The sequence below is a fragment of the Etheostoma spectabile genome, chromosome 23 (assembly GCF_008692095.1).
Source record: "Etheostoma spectabile isolate EspeVRDwgs_2016 chromosome 23, UIUC_Espe_1.0, whole genome shotgun sequence".
NCBI lineage: Eukaryota > Metazoa > Chordata > Actinopteri > Perciformes > Percidae > Etheostoma > Etheostoma spectabile.
This window is the reverse complement of record NC_045755.1, coordinates 6054384-6076048: the sequence shown is the minus strand read 5'-3', so window position 1 is coordinate 6076048 and position 21665 is coordinate 6054384. Positions and strand designations below refer to the sequence as shown.

The 21665-nt window shown below is 39.4% G+C and overlaps 3 long non-coding RNA genes across 3 annotated transcripts in view; 2 read left to right on the top strand and 1 right to left on the bottom strand.

The window, feature by feature from the left end:
• The first annotated feature begins 1167 nt into the window (after positions 1-1167).
• The window catches only part of LOC116673062 (uncharacterized), a 21644-nt gene continuing 1146 nt past the window's right edge, over positions 1168-21665 (top strand). The window contains exons 1-2 of the long non-coding RNA XR_004327729.1: positions 1168-1178; positions 8158-8163. This is a non-coding gene — a long non-coding RNA (uncharacterized LOC116673062). The remainder of the gene's footprint in view (positions 1179-8157; positions 8164-21665) is intronic.
• LOC116673067 (uncharacterized) overlaps positions 12451-21665 on the top strand; it is a 9649-nt gene continuing 434 nt past the window's right edge. The window contains exons 1-2 of the long non-coding RNA XR_004327734.1: positions 12451-12526; positions 17688-17695. This is a non-coding gene — a long non-coding RNA (uncharacterized LOC116673067). The remainder of the gene's footprint in view (positions 12527-17687; positions 17696-21665) is intronic.
• On the bottom strand, positions 15295-19305 carry LOC116673063 (uncharacterized). The gene is made up of 3 exons (XR_004327730.1): positions 19291-19305; positions 16558-16562; positions 15295-15389 (listed from the first exon to the last, which is right to left on the bottom strand). It is a non-coding gene; the product is annotated as an uncharacterized LOC116673063 (long non-coding RNA).

Here is a 21665-nt window from a genome sequence, read left to right as displayed (position 1 = left end):
CTGTCAAAAGTTCAAATATAGCCTCCCCGTAAAACCACAACTTGTTACTTTCCTTTTTTCAAATAGATTAAGCAAAAAGGAGTGTTCATTTATAAACATATCAGCTTCCAGAAGGCCTATTTTTTAACTTTGGACGAAACCAAGCTCGTTGTTTCCCACTACTGTAAGTCTTTATGCTTAGATAAGGTAACTGATTACAGCTTTACTTTCATAGTTAACTTGTGTTGTCCTCGGGTCAAATTTGACCTATTTTGAAAAAAAAATAGTTGTCAGAAAACTGTCTTTCAACAAAATTTTCAGAAAAATAATGCGGCTTGTTCCACACAACACTCTTCACAAGTAAAATAAATGATCAGCCCACTGATTTCTTTAAATTTGGTTCAATTAATTCAATTGTATAGCATTCAAAAAAATTAATAATAATTAATAATTTATAAAAGACCATTAATAGAAGGGACAAAAATGTCCCCAAAAAAAACTTCAAAAACATGGGTGGGGGCAAAAAACACCACAGAAACATCAAAAGGTGCGGAAATCTTTTTACAAAAACATCAGGGGGCAAAAGCAGCAAAGGTTTGGAAAAAGACAACCAAAACGTTGAAAAAACAGTTTCAATTTTGACCCATGAAAACAAAAAGCTGCACAGTCGACGGGAAGACAACACAAGGGTTAAGGTACAGCCGCAGGAGTGGCATCGATCTCCTCACCTCACTCTCAGCAAAAAGGAAAATTAGTGGACTTCCCAAAGTGTTGAACTCTCCTTAAATGACAGCTTAGCTGCCTGTGTTGCGCATGCAGGCTAACTGGAATAGCTTACATGGGACACCTAACTGAGCCATCGTTAGCAAGGGTTATTAAATACACCTGTGCTTTTTGGCCAAGCCCATTGTGTATTTGATGATGGATCGTGTTTATAGGTGCACCGATACATCCTTCAGCCAAGACAAAAAATCATCTGAAAGCAAACTTCTCTCACACCGGCATTAAGGTTTCCATTAGTCACATTAGTACATTCTTGTTTATTGGTAACTAATATGCCATTTATATTACCATTAAGAATAGGCCTAAAAAGTAAGGAGCAATTAAGACAACATCCTGTGCAATACTGTGTGTCCAACTGATGTCATTGGAAGAATTTTTTTATTTTATTAGATTGTTGACTGAAAATAGAAACCGGAGTATGTGTTTTTATCATATTCAATAATCAAATACAACTACTAAAGTATTGTTGATATAATAATAATAATTTCCTAAAATGTCTAAATGGCTGTAATAAGGCAGACAATTCATATTGATTCAAACGGTAAGTAAAAATGTGCAATAGGCTTTTTCACATTCACAAATATAGACCTTTTTCATGGCAGACATTTGAACTTGTCACAGTAGGAAATGCACAGCTGTCCATTCGTAGTGGCTGTGATCCAGAAACATTTAATACCGGTGAGGAAGTGTACACAGTACAAGAACAAAAGAAAGAAAAGAAAGCTTACCTTTATTAGTCCCCCAGGGGGGAAATTACATTTTCTCACTCTATTGTTATTTTACACATTACACTTACAGGCCCGAAATAAACACACATTCAAAAACAGGACCTATTAACATGCATTAATTGTGAGATGTCAGAGCGAGGTGGCTGAACACGGACAGGGTTTGGAGCAGCAGTTGGAGGTGCCTTGCTCAAGGCCACCTTGTCAGTGCCAAGGAGGTGAGGTGGCACCTCTCCAGCTACCAGTCCACCAGGGCAGGGATTTTACGACAGCCGTGCCTCCTCAGTTTGGCCTGATGCCCCTCAAAAAAATGATATGCCCCGCCCACACAGCTCGACTGAGCTACAACCACCCCTAAACTGCAACAACTAAATGGAATTGAGCCATCATTTATGTTGTTAATTACATCTGTTACATGCCGTGCTTGGAATAAAAATAACCTGATATCAAGCTCAAAAAGACCTGCTTGAAATTAGTATAATCGTATCACGTAACAACGTATCAACCTCATTACATTTAGCTACATGCACGCTCAGGGCCATAGCACTTGCAGCTGGTGCCAATAGCTAAATAGCACGAACAAATCTTAGGCAATATTTTTTTAATTTACTTTTTATTGTTACAGCATAGCTTCCAGTAAAGTAAGACTCCCACTGTGAGTCCAACAGCAATTCTTCTTAGCTACTTTTCCTACCCTGCCTCCTGAAGGCTTTTACGTATACATCACCAAACCCACCACAGACTGCACACTGTGATTGCAGCTCTCAGTGTAGTGTGGACAAACTGAGTAACTGTGACAAAGCAAAGAGTATTGTGAGAAATGTTTTATGCTGTTTTCTTGCTGCGAATGCAGTACAAAACACATGAAATAAACGTGTCAAGGTTTATCGAGGACATAGATGCAGCAGGTGCAACAAGCTTGAAGTCACTTTTTACAAACTAACAGCAGCCTATGAATGCCAAAATTCTCTTTGTGTGGTAGATCTTTCAGCATCACGCAGTTGCAGTGATTCAGTATATTTTCCAGTACTAGTAACTCTCACAAATGGCAAGCTATTAGATGACTGTGCACATATAACTGCCGTCAAGATGCCAAAGTTTTTTTGCACAGTTTATGATTAATGTGAATGATTGATCAATTTGTGTGAGCATAATAACAAACATTTCAGAAGTTCAGTAATATAAAAGACGACTATTTAATGATAAGTAATATAGGAGAATAAACACCAAAAGCTACTCCCATAACAAGGCTGAATTGTACCATGTGTTCTGATCCAGTAAACAACCTGCCCAACATATTATTCCCAGAGGTGTGTTTTGTTCCCATATGCCCCCTCCTCTGACAAGCCTAACTCTCATTTACATTAGAAAACATATCTTGTAAATTAACGAGCAGAAGGTTGCAATTAAAGACGTAATGCAGCATCTGTCCCATAAGCTCCTAAAGCCAAAATGATTGGAATTCAGGCCAGTCTGCCAAGTGCTTTCCTTCAGACTGCCTCCTATTTCAAGTTGTAAGTTTGTAAATGGTGACAGGTGCTATGTTGATACTCTTTTTTTATGCTGTGTTGAAACTTGTTTTAAATGGCAGCTGGTGAATTGTAGAGGGATTATGGCTTTTTTATTTAAAGAATGAAACTGTGTTAGTTTCACAGGAGTTTGGTAATACTCAGTAAAAGTAGTAGGAAAGCAAAATCTTTGTATGTGAGTATGTGTGTTTGTGTGTGTGCGTGCATACACTCATGGGCAAATGAGCTGGATACCAGCTGATTGGGAGAAAGAGTGAAGAAAAGAGAAAGACGTCCTGCTGATTGAGATGAAAAGTGTCTTGAGATGGTGAATGCTTATTCAAGAGATCAATAAATTGTAAAATCCGACCTTTCCATCTCCTCCAGCAGAAAATTAGAGATGTGGACAACTCAGTTATGCATTAGACTAGTAAATTTAAGCTGCCGTAGCTTACAAAATGAGCACTAAAATTGTTATATAAAAAATAAATTACTTAGTTACTGACCTATTTGACCTCTGGGCTCTAAATGAGTATGTATTGTACAAATGGAAATTAAAATTAGATAGATAGATAGATAGATAGATAGATAGATAGATAGATAGATAGATAGATAGATAGATAGCTGGTAAACATTATTTGAATTTCTCTTTCGGTTTGATTTTGAATAAATGTAACATACACTGTTTTTATTTTCACCACCTACATTGATGTTCTCCAGGGGGCATACATTTTTGGTTCGACTGACGATGTCAGTAGAGCTTTTTTCATTAGCCAACGTTGTTAGGTCTACCATGCGTAATTTCAGCACGTATCGGGGATAACAAAAAAAAAAGTGAACAGAGTCAGGGAAATGTAGACCAGGAAGGTCAAATACCACGCCGCAACCCCGGCAAATTGCACCCTGGTTGTACTAGGTGTACCATAACCATGACTATGACACTCCTCCTCGTGTCTTAGTCCCGCCCACAGGCAGAGGAGACGAGGAGGAGACTCGAGGCCACATGAAAAACATCTTTGCGTCAGAGCAGTCGTTTAAAAGCAACGTCAATTCAGTATTGCGGCACAGCTGCATCAGCGCTTCATTGTTTTGTCATATGCTGTGTTATATACTATATATATATATATATATATATATATATATATATATATATAAATTAATATACATGTAATATATTATTATGTATTGTAGATATCAGAAACGTTCATAACAACATCTACTGTACATGTTGAATTAAATTCAAAACATGGCAAAATGTGATTAGAATGTACGGGTGTCAAAAACCTTCTCAAATTTGGGAAAGTAAGGCCGAGTGAGTGGGAGCAGCCAATGGCACTGCGTCTAGTGGGAATCAGGGCTCGCTAGCGAGCTAAGCTACTGTAAATAACTTCAACTTTCATAGTGGAAGCTAGTTAGCATAGTTTGCTAGGTTCAGCTTTTGAGAGAAGGGGTCCTTTCAAATGTTAAACGTAAAGTTAACTTAATTTGCTAATGGTACATAGCAATGTTATACAGGCTTATTGAAACAGGGGAAAATACTGTCCTTTATTAACATCCATGGGCTTTCAAAAAGCACAACCAAGAAGTTGACAGAATGTCGCCTAGCAAATTCTTCTCTGAAATGTTCCATCAACCACTGCCAAAAAGTCCACATTTCTTTATTCCTCCTTCTATTAAAAATAGCTGGATTATCAATATAGGCCTACTTTTGTCATGGCGGGGTCCCGGCTGGTCGTGAGTCTGTCTCCCTTATTACTTTTCACTACTCTAAGTCTCGTTTGCCCAGCCTATCTTGTTTTGGTTTTGCCTTCCTGTTTTGGTTTTCCTGCTCTCCCGTCCGAAGCCAGCTGATCACACACACCTGCCTCCCGTCAACGCCAATCACCAACATCAGACGCACCTGCCAGCCTTCACCCGCTCCAGCCATCCACACCTGCCTGCCATCATCATCTACTCCTGTTTATATACCCTGGCTCTGCATCCACTCTTCACTTGATCGTCAGATCAGCTACATGGGTGAACCTCTGCTAAATTCCTGTGCTAGCCGTTGTGTCTTTGTATCTGTCGTTACTGACTCTCCCTGTGTTTTCCTGTTTCAGTTAATCTCCGGCCGGCTGGCTTCGGACCCCCCACCAGTCCTCCTCCCACGGCGTCTCCTCCTCATCATCCTGCTCTGCCCCTCGCACTGCTGCACCTCTGCCACCGCAGCTCTCCACTCTCATCTCTCCCTTTCGCCGCCACCCGGCTCCGTCCTCCGTGTCTCTGCTCGCCGTGCCCTCGCCCCCTCCTCGGCCCTCGCTCCCGGCTCCTCCTGCACAGTCTCCCCGGTCCGCCACCCACCTGCTCCTGGCGTCCATCTCCCTACTTCCATCCCCCTTTTTCCTAATAAATACCTTCCCTGTGAGCCGTGCATTTGAGTCCATCCTTCTGTCCCCCCTAACAACTTTATATTTCCTGACAGAAAAATTGGATGGGAATTAACATTTTAGCTCAACTTTTAGTCCATTAGTATTAGTTTTTTTGGTTTATGCATTTTTCTCTATCTATACTAGGGACTCGCCTGAAATGTGCATGCATGTTTGACAGACAGTATTGGTTTGGGCTCCTCACACAGACTGGATGAAATCAAACTCAGAAATGTAGAAATTGAGGGCGTTCGCATATAATGCTGGTTATCGCTGAAGCTCTTTCAAAGAGCTCAAATCAGGCATGACTGGTCCATCCCTCAGTAGCATTTCCTTCTAAAATAAAAGTCATGAATCCAACCTGTTAGAAAATACATTATTTACAGTTTCAAAATAGTGTGGTTTGAAATTGAATTCATGACATTTTCCCTGCTGACAGCTTGCCTAGATTTAATATTGCATGATGCAGTCACACCAACAGTCTGCTCTTAGGTCTAAACGAGTGGCAAACATTTCTTTTATCATCTTTACCCATTTATTTCGGTTCAGGATCACAGCGGGGACTGGAGCCAAACCCTGCAAGGACAGATGATTGGACAGAAGGTAGAGTATCAACCTGGACAGCGATGCTCAAATTGGGCCAATGGAGAGTAATTGTACTCGTCCACATGTGTACTGTAATATTGCACTGCGTAACAGTGGACCAAACCACGGCTAAAGCCCTATATTGGAATAAATTTTAGTATGCATAAATACAACAAGAAAAAAATCACTTGAGATATAGAGTACAGTACTACATAGCCTTGAACTACATGTCTGAAAGCTGTCTGAACCAGGAAGTCTGTCGGGTCCAATGGGAGCAGACTTTGAACTGTGCCAAAGTGTAGAACAAAACCATTTGACAAGGCAGCGGTGATCCTATGTCCTCATAGGCCCAGCCTCCCTAAGGAACTGAGGTGAGCTGGAAATCTTTAAAACATGAACCTGGCATTTGTCTTAAATGTTAAATGGTTCCATTATTTTTTATTTACTTTGTACAGAATGTCTGCATGTACAGTGTATGACATTTAAAATAAGGCCTCACCCGACAGATGTAGGTAGTAAAAGGGTTTCTTGTAGGAGATAGGTGAGGAAATCTTTCACTGAATATTGTTCATTACATTTTTAGGGAGTCTTGGGAATAAATAGTTATGGTAACAAAAGGCAGATTTTTATGCTGTGCTCAGGCTTTTCACTTAACCGTCTGCTGGGGGAAAATAAATAGATGAAGGTACTCTTTTATAAAAAAAAAAAAAAAAGTTTTAATGATGAAGTTTCAGCAGCATCACAATGTGGAGAATTGTTATCTACTGAATAGATGATTCAGATTCTGTCTGAAACACTGTGTTTGTGTCCTTTGTTACCATTCAAAGCAAAAAATAATATTGCTGACTTTTGGTTCACATTAACTGAAATGTGTTTGCACCCTTCTCAATGTTAGCTGATGTTATTTGGTTTGTGGTGTTAAATGTTACTGTGGCTTTTCTTGGAGCTTTCAAAGACTTCTTTATTTCTTATTTAAGTGTTCTACCGTGCATGTTGCACCATGCACAAGGACTTAAACATGATCATTTTTGACAAAGTAACAGTAAGAGCAACTACGCATTGCAGTGGATAAAAATCAATATCCCTTGTTTTTTCATGCATCACTCCTCATTCTCTCCCAGATGGCTTGTTAACAGAGAACCATCTGAGAAGCCGTCATTAGAAACTGTTTGGAAAAGGGCAGACACTTTCAAAAAAATACCTGGCAGGTGATTGGATGAACCATCTGTCTATCATGTTGTTTTGAGTGACCAATCGCAGCCGTCTTACACACACACACACACACACACACACACACGCCAGTAGTGCCTCCTAGGATGCTAATTGGTTCGGTTTACTGCTGTTCAGACACAAACACATAACTTAAAGCCTAGTCCATGTCAATGACGTTCCACTTCCGGGATTGCTCTGTTACTGACAGAAATTCCGCCCGATTTCACTCTTTTCGACCAGATTTCTGTCACCTACCGCTTTCTTTGTGCTCCTCAGATCTCTGCAAGGTAAATCCAGACAGCTAGCTAGACTATCTGTCCAATCTGAGTTTTCTGTTGTACGACTAAAACAACTTTTGAAAGTACACTTTCCACTAAAACAAGTTCCCTTCCGAGGTTGTTTTGCAGAGGCCCCATGGCTCCTTTTGGTGCTCAATGCCCATGACAATTGTGATTGGTTTAAAGAAATGCCAATAAACCAGAGCACGTTTTCATCCTATTCCAGAATGCTGTGTGGACTTGCCAGACCCTCCTCCGCAAGTGAGACTACTTGAAGCCAGACAAGATGGATTTTTATGTGATGTTGTGCAAGGTAACCTTCTAGCTGCTGGCAGAAATGGTTCATCTTCATGGTTTTTGTTAGTTAATGTATGTAATAGAGGAGGTCGGAGGGGTGTACCACAAAGCAAGTTGGACAGAGCCAGGCTTTCTTTGCCTTAGCTGGCTCGACAAGACTCAAAGCCCCAATCAGATATGTTGTTGGCCTGCTCCTCAAATCTCTGCAGGGTAAATTGAGACAGGGAGCTGGACCATCTGTCCAATCTGAGTTTTCTTGCACAACTAAAACAACCTTTAAAAAGGTACACATACTCCACCAAAACAAGTTCCTTCTCGAGGCTATTTTGCACAGGCACCATGGCTCCTTGCCGGTCATTGTGTCCAGTGCTCATTGCCAGCCAAGATGATTGTGATTGGTTTGATAAATGCCAATAAACCAGATCACGTTTTTCTCCCATCCAGGAATGCTGTGTGGACGAGCCAGATCTTCCTCCGCGGCGCTGTGGAGGTAGGTCTGGCAATGCAAGACTAGAGTCCTAAAGACCTGCTAGGGCTTCAGCCGGTTTGAAGCTGAAAAAGCCATGCTGATCCATAGAGAATTAAGAAATACTTGTAAAACTAAGCACTGACACATTTACGCAATTCAGCTGGAACAAGCTACACATTGTTGCATTTCTTAGAAGGAAATGTACAGTAGCTAAATTTACATGACTGCTTATTAAGGTATAAGTTATATAAGGTTGGGGGTGTCTCCACTTTTGCACAAAATTGAAATTTTGAGCATATAAAACACTCAATTTCCTGCAGTCTGGTGAATGTTTCTGCAACAATTTGTGCCTTTTCTGCATCAAGTTATGGTGCAAATGTCTTTATTTATGTAAAGGAAATACTAGTTTTTTTTATTGGGGGGGGTATAAGCTTGTAAGTCATTTTTATTTATATATACCAAAATTATTAATCGTACATTTTCCACAGGGGGCTTTACAATCTGTACAACATAAACTTCTATCCTTAGACCCACCATAAACTGTTCACTTTTAATTGGCTCCTTCTTTAATCTGACTGGCTGATGCAACATTACACTTTGTTAAATGGCAGTTAAGTTTGATATATTAGCCTGATTGGGGTGTTTGAATAGGATACATGGAAGACCTGTTCTCTGAGGGAGGGCAGTTTTGTTGGTTTGTTGTCTGGAGAACTTGTTGGCAACATTGCCGTTTGAATTATGGTTTTTCATTTATTGCCCCTGCTCAAAACTGGGAATATGAAATATGATTCATTTATTTTCTAACCTCCTTTGGTAATGCAGAAAATCCAAGCCAACAAGGCGGCTGCATAAAACAGCATTAATGAAATGGTCCAGCTTTTAATTTAACATCAATCAAACAGCACGACAACGAACATGTTGAGTCACCATGTGAAATTATTCCTGCACCTTTTTTTTTTTTTTTTTAAATCAATTCAAATCAGTGCTGCTCTGTTTATTCATACTGAACATCTGAAATTCGTTGCAGTGACCAATATTCAAAATGTATAAAGGAACACCAGTGCAAAAAACACACTGTACATTTTAAATGTTCTGTGGCCATTTTATTCATTAACCTGCATTAATAATACATTTTAAGATTAAATAATACATAGGCCCATTCTTCTATAGTACAAATTTGGGTTTAATTGAGATTTTCCTTTGCTGTTGTATCATTTAGGACTCATTAGAGTTCAATGACTTCACTGATTGGTGTCATCTCTGATAGAGAAGGTACTGATTGCTGTAATAAAAAGAGCCTTTAAATAAATATTTATCATTATTTTTTATTTTTTTAATTAACCTTTATTTTACCAGGAATAATCCCATTGAGATTAAGAATCTCTTTTAAAAGGGAGTCCTGGCCGAGACAGCAGCACAATAGTTCCACATTTAAAATATACAGTAAAAAACAGACAACAGAAAAAGACTGTTGGTAATTTAACATTTTAACATCATCTCAACATAATCACCAGCAGCCCCAATAACACCACATGTGCATGTAGTACTCAAATAGTCCTTTATCCTAATTTTAAACTGTGTCATTGTTGTAGTCTAATTTAGTAGTCTAAGGTATTTTCCCCGAAGACAGTTCGTGTTTGGGGAAGGTCATACATGATTTGCCCATTTGACATGTCCTTAGGAGTCAGGACAGAAAATAAGTAAGGAGGCAGTTTCCACAGATTGGCCTTAAACAGAAAAATACACAAATGCTCCGACCTTCGACCAACCAACACTCTCGTCCAAGCTACAGTGATGAGTATGGAAACTAGAATTAGTTACAAATCTTAGAGCACATGCATAGCATTTCTAAGTCTTTGTGCCCTGTAGCTCTTTGATGGAGAGTAATTGGGTACAAGTTGTCCTTTTAGTAGCATTTACAAGTAGATGGTGCATGATTGCATGTTCTTTGTGGTGTACTAAAGCTTTTGATTACAGATCAGTTGATCTGCACGGTTACACACTGACTCACAGATCTCAATCTATTTTAGAATGAACAACCAATTAATTGTATTGGCACTGCATGGCTACATGCATGCATCAACATTGATGAAGACACTTGGTTTGTTTTTCAACCCTACACTGATGTTAAACATCAAAGTATGTTCATAGGTCTTGGAGAGTACTACAGCATATGTGGATAAAAAGTTGTGTGACGTAGCCCCACGTTTTCTTAAACTGAAACGGGGGTGCATTAAATACCCCGTTGTGTACGCAAGGGCTCTTCCTTTTTTTTTAAGTTCATAGACAAGTCTCTGCTGATTGGGTATTACCTGTGACACAGCCAATGAACCAGAGACACGCCCACCAAACGAGAGAAAACATCTCTCAAAGCAGTTACACACCTTTTCACACCGTTCCGAGAAAACATGTCGGTCAACCAGAACACCGCAGCAGCACGGTGCTCACCATTTCGAGATTGAACGTGCTCCTTATAAATTGCCTAGAGTGATGTCATTCAAGGTCAGCTGGAGCTGAAAACTACAAGTTTGAAAATGAAACTTAGGGCAGGGGAGTTAGAAAGAAGTGAGCTTGCCAGACATCTGTAGCCTGCAAAACTTTGTCATGCAGTGGGTTTCATGACTGCTGAGAAACAAACTCTACATACACATCATGATAACAACATGGTTGCGCATGTTACCAAACATGCAAATCAGGCCAAGGGACAAGATGCGTTGTTAGATAGCATTGTGAAGCAGTTGCAAGGTATAACGATCCACATTCAAACTGCAGCATTTCCAAAGGAAGAACATTCGCTGTTGCAGTTTTTTGACCCCTGCATAGATGAGAACTAATTGGTTGTGTACAGTATTTGATCATACAAGCATCAAAGGATTATGCATTGACATCAAAGTGAGTTCGTTAAAAGGATATGTTTACATTTTTTGTTCCAAATGTGTCTTTGATGCTTCAGCAATCTGAGTCAGAGACATATCAAGTACCTTCCAGTCCTTGTATTACTCTCCATCCTCTGCATCTCAGCATGGAAACATTGTCCAGGAAAACATGAACAGCGGAAGAAATTGATTTTTCTAACTTCAACTGCTGAAGCCTCATATCAGCTTCAGCTGAACTTTGCACAGTAGAAAGACTGTGCATGTTGTCCTACATCTCTTAGATTGGCATCACACAAGGAAGGGATCTCCTCACATCAGGTATGGGAAGGAGGAATGATTGCAGTGGCATAAAGTTCTTCCTAAGTATTGTATATGAGGTACCATATGGTAAAAAGTGAGATTTCCATGTCTTTTTTATAATATAAAGCAGGTCGAGGTGCTGTATAAATACTGTGAAAGTATCAAAATCCACAGAAAAATGCACACAGCCTGTATTCAGAAAATGTGCCTTTAAATGAACAGTTGTGATGTCACAGCTAAACTATATAAAGTTAGAAAGTTCAGCCACAGTGCTGTTACAGCTATTCCCGGCTGCAATGATGGTGCAGAGACGCCAAGAGGGCAACAATCAGGGCAGACTGGTATTTTTAGGGAGGGGAGGAGGGCTTAAAGAGACAGGCGCTAAAACAGAGCGTTTCAGACAGAGGGTGAATACAGTTACATTCAGATAGAAAAAAGATGAAAAAAATAATGATTTGAACACTAAAGCTTAAACATATTCTACTTCTAAATACAAGTAGGAATCTTAAAAAATGAGCATAATATGAGACCTTTAGGATGGAAAACATCTGAAATCACTCACAAAGTTCCAGTTGCAATTCCATGGGACAATATTTCTGAGGAACTTAAACTTTTAAGTTAGCTCAATTTGAGAAAGTCATTAGGGGCAGGAGGCAGACTTGTTTAAGAATTTCAGTGGTTTATGTAGATTGTTAAATGATGGTCAAAGTGCTATCTTCAGTACATATCATACATACATACATACATACATACATACATACATACATACATACATGTATACATATCTGTATTGGTTTTGCAAAGGTTTCATGACAAAGGTTGGGACATAATGCAGCCGTAATATGTCCAGTGTACATGCTGTTTATACTCTCTTCACTGTAAATGAATGTGAGCAGGTGTATTACCACAACATCTATTATAGTACCAGGTTCCTATTAGTAGTGGAAACACACACACCCCCCTCTGTTCTTACTTCCACTCTATTGACTGAATGCTTAGTCTAGCTGTCTCCATGGTGATTGTCTCCTAGCTACGTAATAATAATAATAATAATAAATTGGAATTTATATAGCGCTTTTTCACAGACTCAAAGTCGCTTTACAGGGAAGGTAGAAAACAAACGTACACACACAGCAACGTGCACTCTTGTCCCATCCCGTTTCAGCCCTGGCTCAAAAGCAAAGCACTGTCAATCATGCATCTAATCTGGACTTTGTCCTTGGTGATAGAAAGCAGTTGTCCTCTTTCTCCCTGTCTCTTCATTCCTTTTTGGTTCCCTTCATCCTTTTCTTCCTTCTCCCTCCTGTCTTGTCTCAACCTCCCCAGCCATCTCATCATATCAAAGCCAGTGAGGACAGCTGTCGGGCTGTGGATCTAAACAGCGGGCAGCCGTCATGGCAGGAGGTGAATTAATCTGCCCTGGCATTTTAAACCCCCCCCAGGTCCCTTCCAAACAGTTACATCTATGTGGCCCCTGTATCTTCACCAGTTATTACACGCCGGGAACTGATTTGGACAATGACACACTTAAAGTCATCTGTCATTGCAGAACAATTAATGATAAATGGGGACAATTTCCAATTTGCTCACTGGTGGTTTTCGGAGGGTAACTGCTGATTGTTAGTGGTTATTTCTATGATTTCAAGAGAGCTCGGTACTCTGGTTTCACTGGGGATTTTGCTTTTCGGCTTCCAAGACATAGCTCTTGTTATGCCGGGGAGGAATGAGGACCCAAAAGCAGAGAAGGGGAAGGCAGGCGGAAGCAGGTACACAAGGATTTATTAACAAAAAAGTCCAACAAAAACACAGGGAGTGAAACCAAACAGCCAAAACCAAAAGAAATACAACAAGGGTCCAGGGCAAAAGACGAGACAAAAAAAGAGGGAACAACGGCAGGGAAAACTCACAAGTAGTGGGAACAGGAATTAACAACAATCACTCAGTCAGGAGGCGGCATGGACGGGAACATGGACACAAGAACGATCGGACAAGAGACAAAGGGAACACAGAGGTTAAATACAGGAGGTAACGAGGTAACAAGATAACAAAAAACAGGTGAAACGTCAGGTGAAACACATTAGGGCTAGGCCAGACAATCAGACAGGCAAAAGTACACAAAATAGAACAGGAAACCAGACTATCAACATGACACAGGAAACAGAACATACCAACACTCAGAGGGGACACAAGACAAACTACCACACAAATCGAGGACGAAACTAAGACAAACATGAGAAAACAAGACAGGACCCCCAAAAAAAACTAAGAAACCACCCAACCCATCACAGCTCTGGTGTATATAGTGTGTTGTCTTCCCATTAACCATCATCTTTTGGCGCTTTTTCCGATGTTTTTGCTGTTTTTTTCTACACTTTTTTATTTTTTAAATTCGTAGCCAATGAACCTATTTTTTTATGACTTTATACAAAAACAGTTAATTTCTTGTTTTTTCATCGCTTATTGTCTCTTTTTTGTCATTTTTTTCTGAGGTTTTGGTCACTTTTTTTAAAATGTCATGAAATTCAACAAAACCATAATTCAACATTGTACATTGTATGGCATCCATGCCATTTTTAAGCAATGTTGTTGAAAAAAAGCCGTTTTCTTTTAAACGGGTCGAATGTGACCAAAGGACAACACAAAGCTTAAAGTGAGTGGAGTTGATCAACTTTATGGCAAGCGAGACCTTTGAAAATTAACTTTAAAAGTAACGTTTTGACACAGACATTATCAAATATGTTTTATAAACCAGGTGTTCAACTTAAGGGGCTGTTGGAGTATGGAGACTACTTGTTACATACTGTACTTGCCTGCAATTTGTGTCAATGAAAATAAAATTGAATTGAATATAAAATTGCTATTTTCTTTATTTATTCATTAATGCTTTTGTAAACAAAATGTCAGAAAGCAATGAAAAAGGGCCCATTAGAATTTCCCTGAGCACAAGGTAATATCTTGTGGTTGCTTGTTTTGTCCAACACATAGTCCAAACCTCATATATTTTCAATTAATTATCAAGAAATTCCTCAAATACTCACATTGGACAGCAAATTTTTGGCAAGTTTGCTAAAACAATTATTTAAATAAAATTAAATCAAAAATAGTTATCTAAATAATTAAACTAACTGGAATTTCTTTCTGCCTTTTACTTTTGTGTAAGAAAAGGCCAGTTTGGGGTGTATATATAATCTGACACACTGACGGAAACACCTCCCAGCAGGTTTACTAGAGGAGCTGGTGTTATCTGCCAATCATTGTGCTTTGTTGTGACGGGCTGTGAGGACTTTGCCTCAGTTTCATTTGAATTTAACTAACTCAGTTTAACTTGACCACATTTTTTTGCCAAACACCATTAAGGCCATTGTTATTCTGAGGTACTGCAGACTACATATTTGAAAACCTCCCTTAAAACTAAATTTTATAAGATGTGAAACTTAAACTAGTCAAAAATAGTATATGATTAATGTCTTTACAATCAGGGGCAATTCTAGGATCAGACCTTTTGGGGGGCATAGCCCCTAATGACAATGTGACACGTATACAGTGCCTTGCAAAAGTGTTAATCACGCCATATCAGTTTTTTATTGGCCGATAATCTCAGAGCTAGCTACTGAACGACAACGTCAGCTAATGTTTTTTGACACTATTACCACTATGACGTAACTAAACATGACACTTTAAAAGTCACATTAATACTGACCAATTTGACACAATGTTGTAACATTCAGCAATTTGTGTTGCTTATGTTTCTATTTGGGTTCTAATATGCACCATGAAATTACCAACTTATTGTCTGGGGACTACCAACGTCACAACCACACTCCTGCTCTCAACCAACCACCTACGATTGGCCAACACTGTGTTTCTGTTTCCTTGACTAGGTTACAGGCGACACAGGATATTCAACCTGTTTCAAGCCCATTGAACCTGTAATTGTTTGTCCTCTGTCACTAACAGACACGTTTGCAAACTCTAACTTGAAGCACTGAAATTGATGAAAAAAAATTTAAATAATTTAATGCTGCAAAGTAAAATTACCATTTGCATGTGAATAAGCATTTGCGACATTGGTGAATTCATTTTTACATTTGGTCTTTACATTTTAAACTCACTAAATGCACAGTTTGGCGTGGTCTTTAGAGGATAACTGACATAACAGTCCAGACACTAGTCCCAAACACACCGGAATATAATAGAGACGCCTTGTGCATTTGCTGCGCGATGGCTGCAAAAAGATATTTTTCTTCTGGCTTCAGCTCAGTGACTGAGCAAACTAGAGTGTCTCATGTGGCTGGTCAGATAGATCCCTGGAGTATGTTTCTAGCCAGTCTTATCTGCATGGAGCTTGAGAGGACCATTATTCAAAGTCAGGTCGCTGGACCCAGCATCCCTGATGTTGCTCAGCACTCTGTTGGCTGGTCATCTCACACAAGAATATTATGCTCCAAAGTAAATACATTATGTAGTCGAAACAAGCCAGAAGTATACAAAATGTATAGGAATATGTTTTTTTTGTAAGGAAATATTAAAACCATTCCAAAATACAATTCAGTTGCAGGATAAAAAAAAATGAAAAAACGGTGTATATAATTCTTGGTGTTTCACCAACTTCAAATCGTGATGCAGATTCTACAGATTTTCTGAAGTCTTTTGTTGGCCAAAGCAGATTACATTTCATTCCTTACTGAAAATATATAGCCCATCGTGACTTGAAAGTTATTTGTCATCTGGTGCACAAACATAGAAGTGGGTTTTGTATCTGATACCTGTGAGTTTCTCTGTGATTGGGCCAAGTTATCTCACTCATGTCATCCAACTTTGCTGAGGTTATCTTGCTTCAAAGGCTGTGTGGATAGACACATCAATGAGGATTTGCAGTCAAAAATCTATATGAGAAAGTGAAGCAGAGTGAATGCAAAGACAGATAAACCTTCCCAAGTGGGGCTTGAAGTTGCACTGAACTAAGCCATTAACACTTTCATTGTAAGCCAGTAAGTTTTCAGGGCTAAAGCTTGGGTTGAATTTCACTTGATGTCAAAACTCAAAACGTCTTTTCATATAATGCAATCTTTTGCCATGCATCGAGAACTTAATGTGCATATGGCTCGTTGCGCTTTTGGCACAGAGAGATATGTGTGACTTTTCCTGGCTGAAATTGTTCAGCGGATAGAGAACCCTATGGCTTTCTGGCTGGGGACAGTGATTGAGAAAGGCCAGCTGGCTTACTACAGGTCTGGACGTGAACTGACAGGAGAAATATGGTCTTGGTGACTGCCAGAGGAGAAAGTGGTTCTGAGAGAAATATCTGTTGGCCAACAACACTCAACTGTTCATGGCTTAAAATCCAGGCAAGGGTGAAAGCACCCAGCTACATTTGGACCGAGTTTGACCCGGCAAAAGCCCAAAATGAACGACGATTAGATATTCTGGTGATGCACGTGCCCAATTACTAAATTTGATGTAATAATAAAGCAGATTTGAAGCTACTTGATGCTCAGTAACAGTTTTATTTGCTGGAAGGAACGATTAATCATAACACGTCAGGTGCAAAGATGAAACAGGATTACATTTTAACACATTTCCAGCTTAACCACCCAAAACATAATTTATATCTCATGATTATATGACAAACAAGCCCAAGGAAACGTGAACCGACTACTAACCTCTGTCGTCGACAGTATTGTTGCTTGATACAGGCGTTCAAAAAAGAACATATTGTGCACATCCATGTAGTTGCTGGTGCAGGACAAAAAAGGGAATGTTTAAAGAAGGTAAAGTCCACACAACAGCTTAATGCGCCAGAAAAATAATTTAATAGTGCAAATAAGGCTATATAATAACGTTTTGGCCCACAATTTGGCCTTCGTCAGGTGTATTTTATTCCAATGACCGATGACCATTATCTGTTTTCATCACATCAATTGGTCACAGGTCATACATTGACCTTTTTTGCATATCATATGACCTCTGACCTTGTGATGTGATGAAAACAGAGGGTCTTTGATACAGGCGTTGCCATATTTCACATCTTTACTCGCCTTTAAAAGAGGCTAACAGTTGTTGCCGCATTCAATAACTGTAAGAAATAATGAACTATTATGGTTCACAATTCATAACAATATACAGTGGCAGCTGTAGGGCTGCAATATGTGTTGACGCACTGCACCACTCTTCTGTTTGACTGATATCAGAAACCGACATACGTGCTCAAGATCAGGAAGTCAACACACACACAGTGTACCTTTCAAACAGAAATATCATTGAGTTAAGTACATTAGGTTCTGTAAGTCTGCAGGTGAACAGGCAGCTATCAAAACACAATTTGCAGCAATGTCCACTTCCCCAAAAGTAACCGCCATGATTGACTAGACTCATGTTAAATTAAGTGTGTCTAAGAATGATGAATTGGTTTTTCATGATTAAAAAAAATGCTCCATTGCGGTGCTGATCATTTGATGCAAAAATGCTTCTGACAAATTATGTTTGCGAAACATGTCGGCACCTGAGTTAGTCCATTTAACAGCATTTTGGACACATTGTAAATATATAGGACTCTTCTTAGAAATGCCTTTAAAACCCTAGATCCACCTTGCTTTCATGTGTGCTCAAATGCACAGCAGTTGGTCTGCCACACTGCACACAGCTATGCATTGCACACGGTATGACAATATGCATAATTGGTTTCTTAAAGAGAAACATGTTATCTGTAATGAAGTGGGGTGAAAATCCCTGCAATATTGTTCAGCATTATACCATTGCACAACCTGGCTGTAATAAATAAATAAATAAATGAATAAAAGTATTGTCTTACCCCCCTGAGGCAACCTGATGAACCACAAAAGGGGCCGAAAAATGCACTTTACATCTGTACTGTGCCCTTAAGGAGTCATTGACTTTGTTTTCATTTTACTCATTTTAATTCTTCATTTATTCTATCATCTTGCTGTGTTCAGGCGATCCAATGTTCAAGTTACAGCTCACAACTGCTGCAATGCTAACTCCCTCTCACAACCTGCATCAGTGCATTAATTCAAAAACACAATGCATTTACAAAAGTGTGTACCCAGATTAGGCAGATAGCAGATTAAAGCATAGGTTCACATTTTTTTAAGTCTATCCTAGCACAATATTCACAGGTCCGTTTGTACAGTAAAGCAGTTTTCGGTCATTTTAATTAGTACTTCTGTCCATACCGTCTGTGATGGGATCCTGTCTTACTGTGATTCGCAATAAAAACATGAGTGACAATAATAATTCAGTTGATAGTAATGAGGCTTCAGTAGTGCGAGTCACATTATTTAAGTTGAAACCCTAGTCACAGACTTATCGGTACAATATTCCATATTTGCGTTACTGTCCTTCCATAGCTGCTAATCATGGAAACACTGTATATGGAAACACAAAGAGGACATTTTGTACTGAGTGTAACTATAGAAGATATTTACTTTACTTGTTTAATTTAGACTGATGAAGCCTCGTATTAGCTTCAACTGAACTTTAAAAACACAGAATGAGGACTCTGGATATAGTCCCCATCACCAATGGAGTCACATTAGGGAGGGATCTCAGTAGGGACAGGAGGGACAATAACAGCTACTAAAAATGGTTTCAATGTACAATTGGACATGTGAATATTGTGCTAAGAGAGACTTGAAAAAACGTGAACCTACCTTTTAAATCCAAATTGAAAAATCTGATTTATGACACATCATTGCTGTGAAATTCGACACATGAAACTGATAAAATTCGGCTTGGCAGAACAAATCTCCATATTGATTTGGATTGAAGAAGGCGAAATGGGCGCTGATAGTTAACGGCAGAAACGGTCAAGCAGGGATGAAACTCCTCCCGATTGAAAGCAGTAACTGGTAACATTATTATTATTTTTTTAAATCACCGAGGCCAGAGGAAACAAGTTGTGAACACAACATTGACCTATGATCACCTCACTTCTCATCACGGATTCGAGAGATGATGCTTTGTAGGTTCATCAATACCAGCGAGCCCTTCACATTGTCATTAAAAAAAATTAAAAATAAAAGTATAGAAGTTACTGAGTTACCATGAAAGAACCTTCCCCTTAATGTTTTTCTGGGACTATATATATATATATACATAAAAAATGCATTACATCTGAACTAAATCAACGCAAAGCTGAACACAGCTGAGTCAATTATTATTATCATTTTCTTTTTTAAATTGACTGCTTCAAAAATGTATCAGACATAAGTTATTTGACATGTCTCTCAGAGAACGTTTGTCTGAGTCGTCTTTCCCCTTCCTCTGTGAGTGTCTATTGTGTTGAAAAAAATAAGTACTTTTGCATAAGTGTGCCTTTATGAATATGCACAAGCTGTGGATCTTCCGTTCAGTTCCTTGGCGGATGTTGAGCTTATAGAGTAAGATGTACTTTTTTTTCCAGAAAATCCATACTACGGTTTTCTTCTTTTGCTCTTCAGATCCTTAGTTAATCACCTCAGTTGCTAACAAAATTCCGTTGTGTGTTTGGAGCCAACTAACGTCATACGCACATGATTGTTTCTCTGCAACAGCTTTCACAAATTCATATTTCATCCTTGGTTTCCTGACAAGCCTTGAGAGCGTGTCAGTTTGAATGGATTATTGATGGGAAGTTTGTGAGAGTAGTTCACCTGTTGTGACCTCAATACTAAAGGCGAGGGAATATGATAATCAATATTTGAATATCAATCACACTGTGTCTACACATAGAAGTGAATGGACTTTAATTTACATCCAATCTCATGTGCAGCATTCAGAGCTCTGCATAACTGTACAAACAATGCAATCAATGCATGTTTACCTATTATAATACTGTAGATGCTCTTTGGATGTCGACTATTATTCTCACATCATGATTCACAACGTATTGATCAAACAGAGTCCCGTCAAGAATCCGTCTTTGTAAAAGACACCAATGGTTGGCTGATCAACATCCTTTACTAGGCCACGTTTTATCGTGCAATAATTCACAGACTCATTGTTATGGATAAGAAGGTTTTACATAATGCAGCTCGCTATTCATTCCAGGAACAAAAGTGGAGCCCCTCCTCGTGTCTCACTCCCAAATCTGCGGGTGAGCTTGTGATTAATGTGTAATTGACTTGATGAATGGCTTTCCCATTCCGTGAATCCATCAAAATACTGCTCGATTAAGCGTCCTCTGTGCCTCTGATTAAAAACCAGCAAGATCAGCTTCATTTAAAAGATAAGCCCAGACCCATCATGTTTCAAAATCTGGTCACGCCCATTGATTATCCCCGTGCAATGTGGGGTAATCAATGCACGCAGAGGCTGCGTATCGGGGGTGACATAGTTGTGGCTGTAAGGGATACTTTGCAGGCAACGCGGCGAAGAAAGGGCGCCAGTTTGAGTAATCAGTCAAGCCAACAGAAGTGGAATAGGATGGATAGGGGGCGGATGAGGAGATGCATAGTGGAGGGTAAGAGTTTGAAAGGTGAGAATGACATGGAATGGGATTCAGACAGTGACAGTGTGGAGAAGAAAGTTTAATAGGAAAATCAGGGAGTGAGAGGAGAGGGTGAGGGGGGAGGAGGGGAGGAGGAGGCGAGATGAGGGAGAGGTGCTGACAGAGGAGATGATGAGCAGACACGTTGGAGATACGTTACGAGGTATAACGAACAGAAAGATAGACCCAACCCCTCCTCACATCGCCTCCCTGCAGAAATCCGTACGTCTTACTCCATGTCTGCTCAAAAGTGTCGAAGTGTAATTACAAAATGAACACGACCGGGATCTCACCCTCACAGCCAACTGTGAAAAAAAGATATGGCAACCTTTTACAATATATCACCTGTATCTGCCTGCTATGTGACATTTGACAGTTCTATGTAGTGAGCTGCTGGTAGAACTTGAATCATATAAAACATTGGCAATTGCTCATGGATTAGTTGAAGGTATTGTTTATTATATTGTTCTTAGAAACTTCTCCAAACATCAGCCATATTGTGTATAAAGGCCTCAATTTCCAACGGCGTTTCTGTGCCATGACTACATGTTCTTATGACGTGATGCCTTAAACAGCCCTGCCATACCCTCAAGTATTATAAGTGACCAACTGCGGGTTGTTATTTTTATATTTGATCATAGTACAGAATAATGAGAACATTTTTCGTTATGTGCCAATACTGTTACTCTACAACGTGTCCTTTGTGGAGAGAACAGTTACAGTTATGCAAGCATAGGACCCAAAATGCAGAGACGAGGACA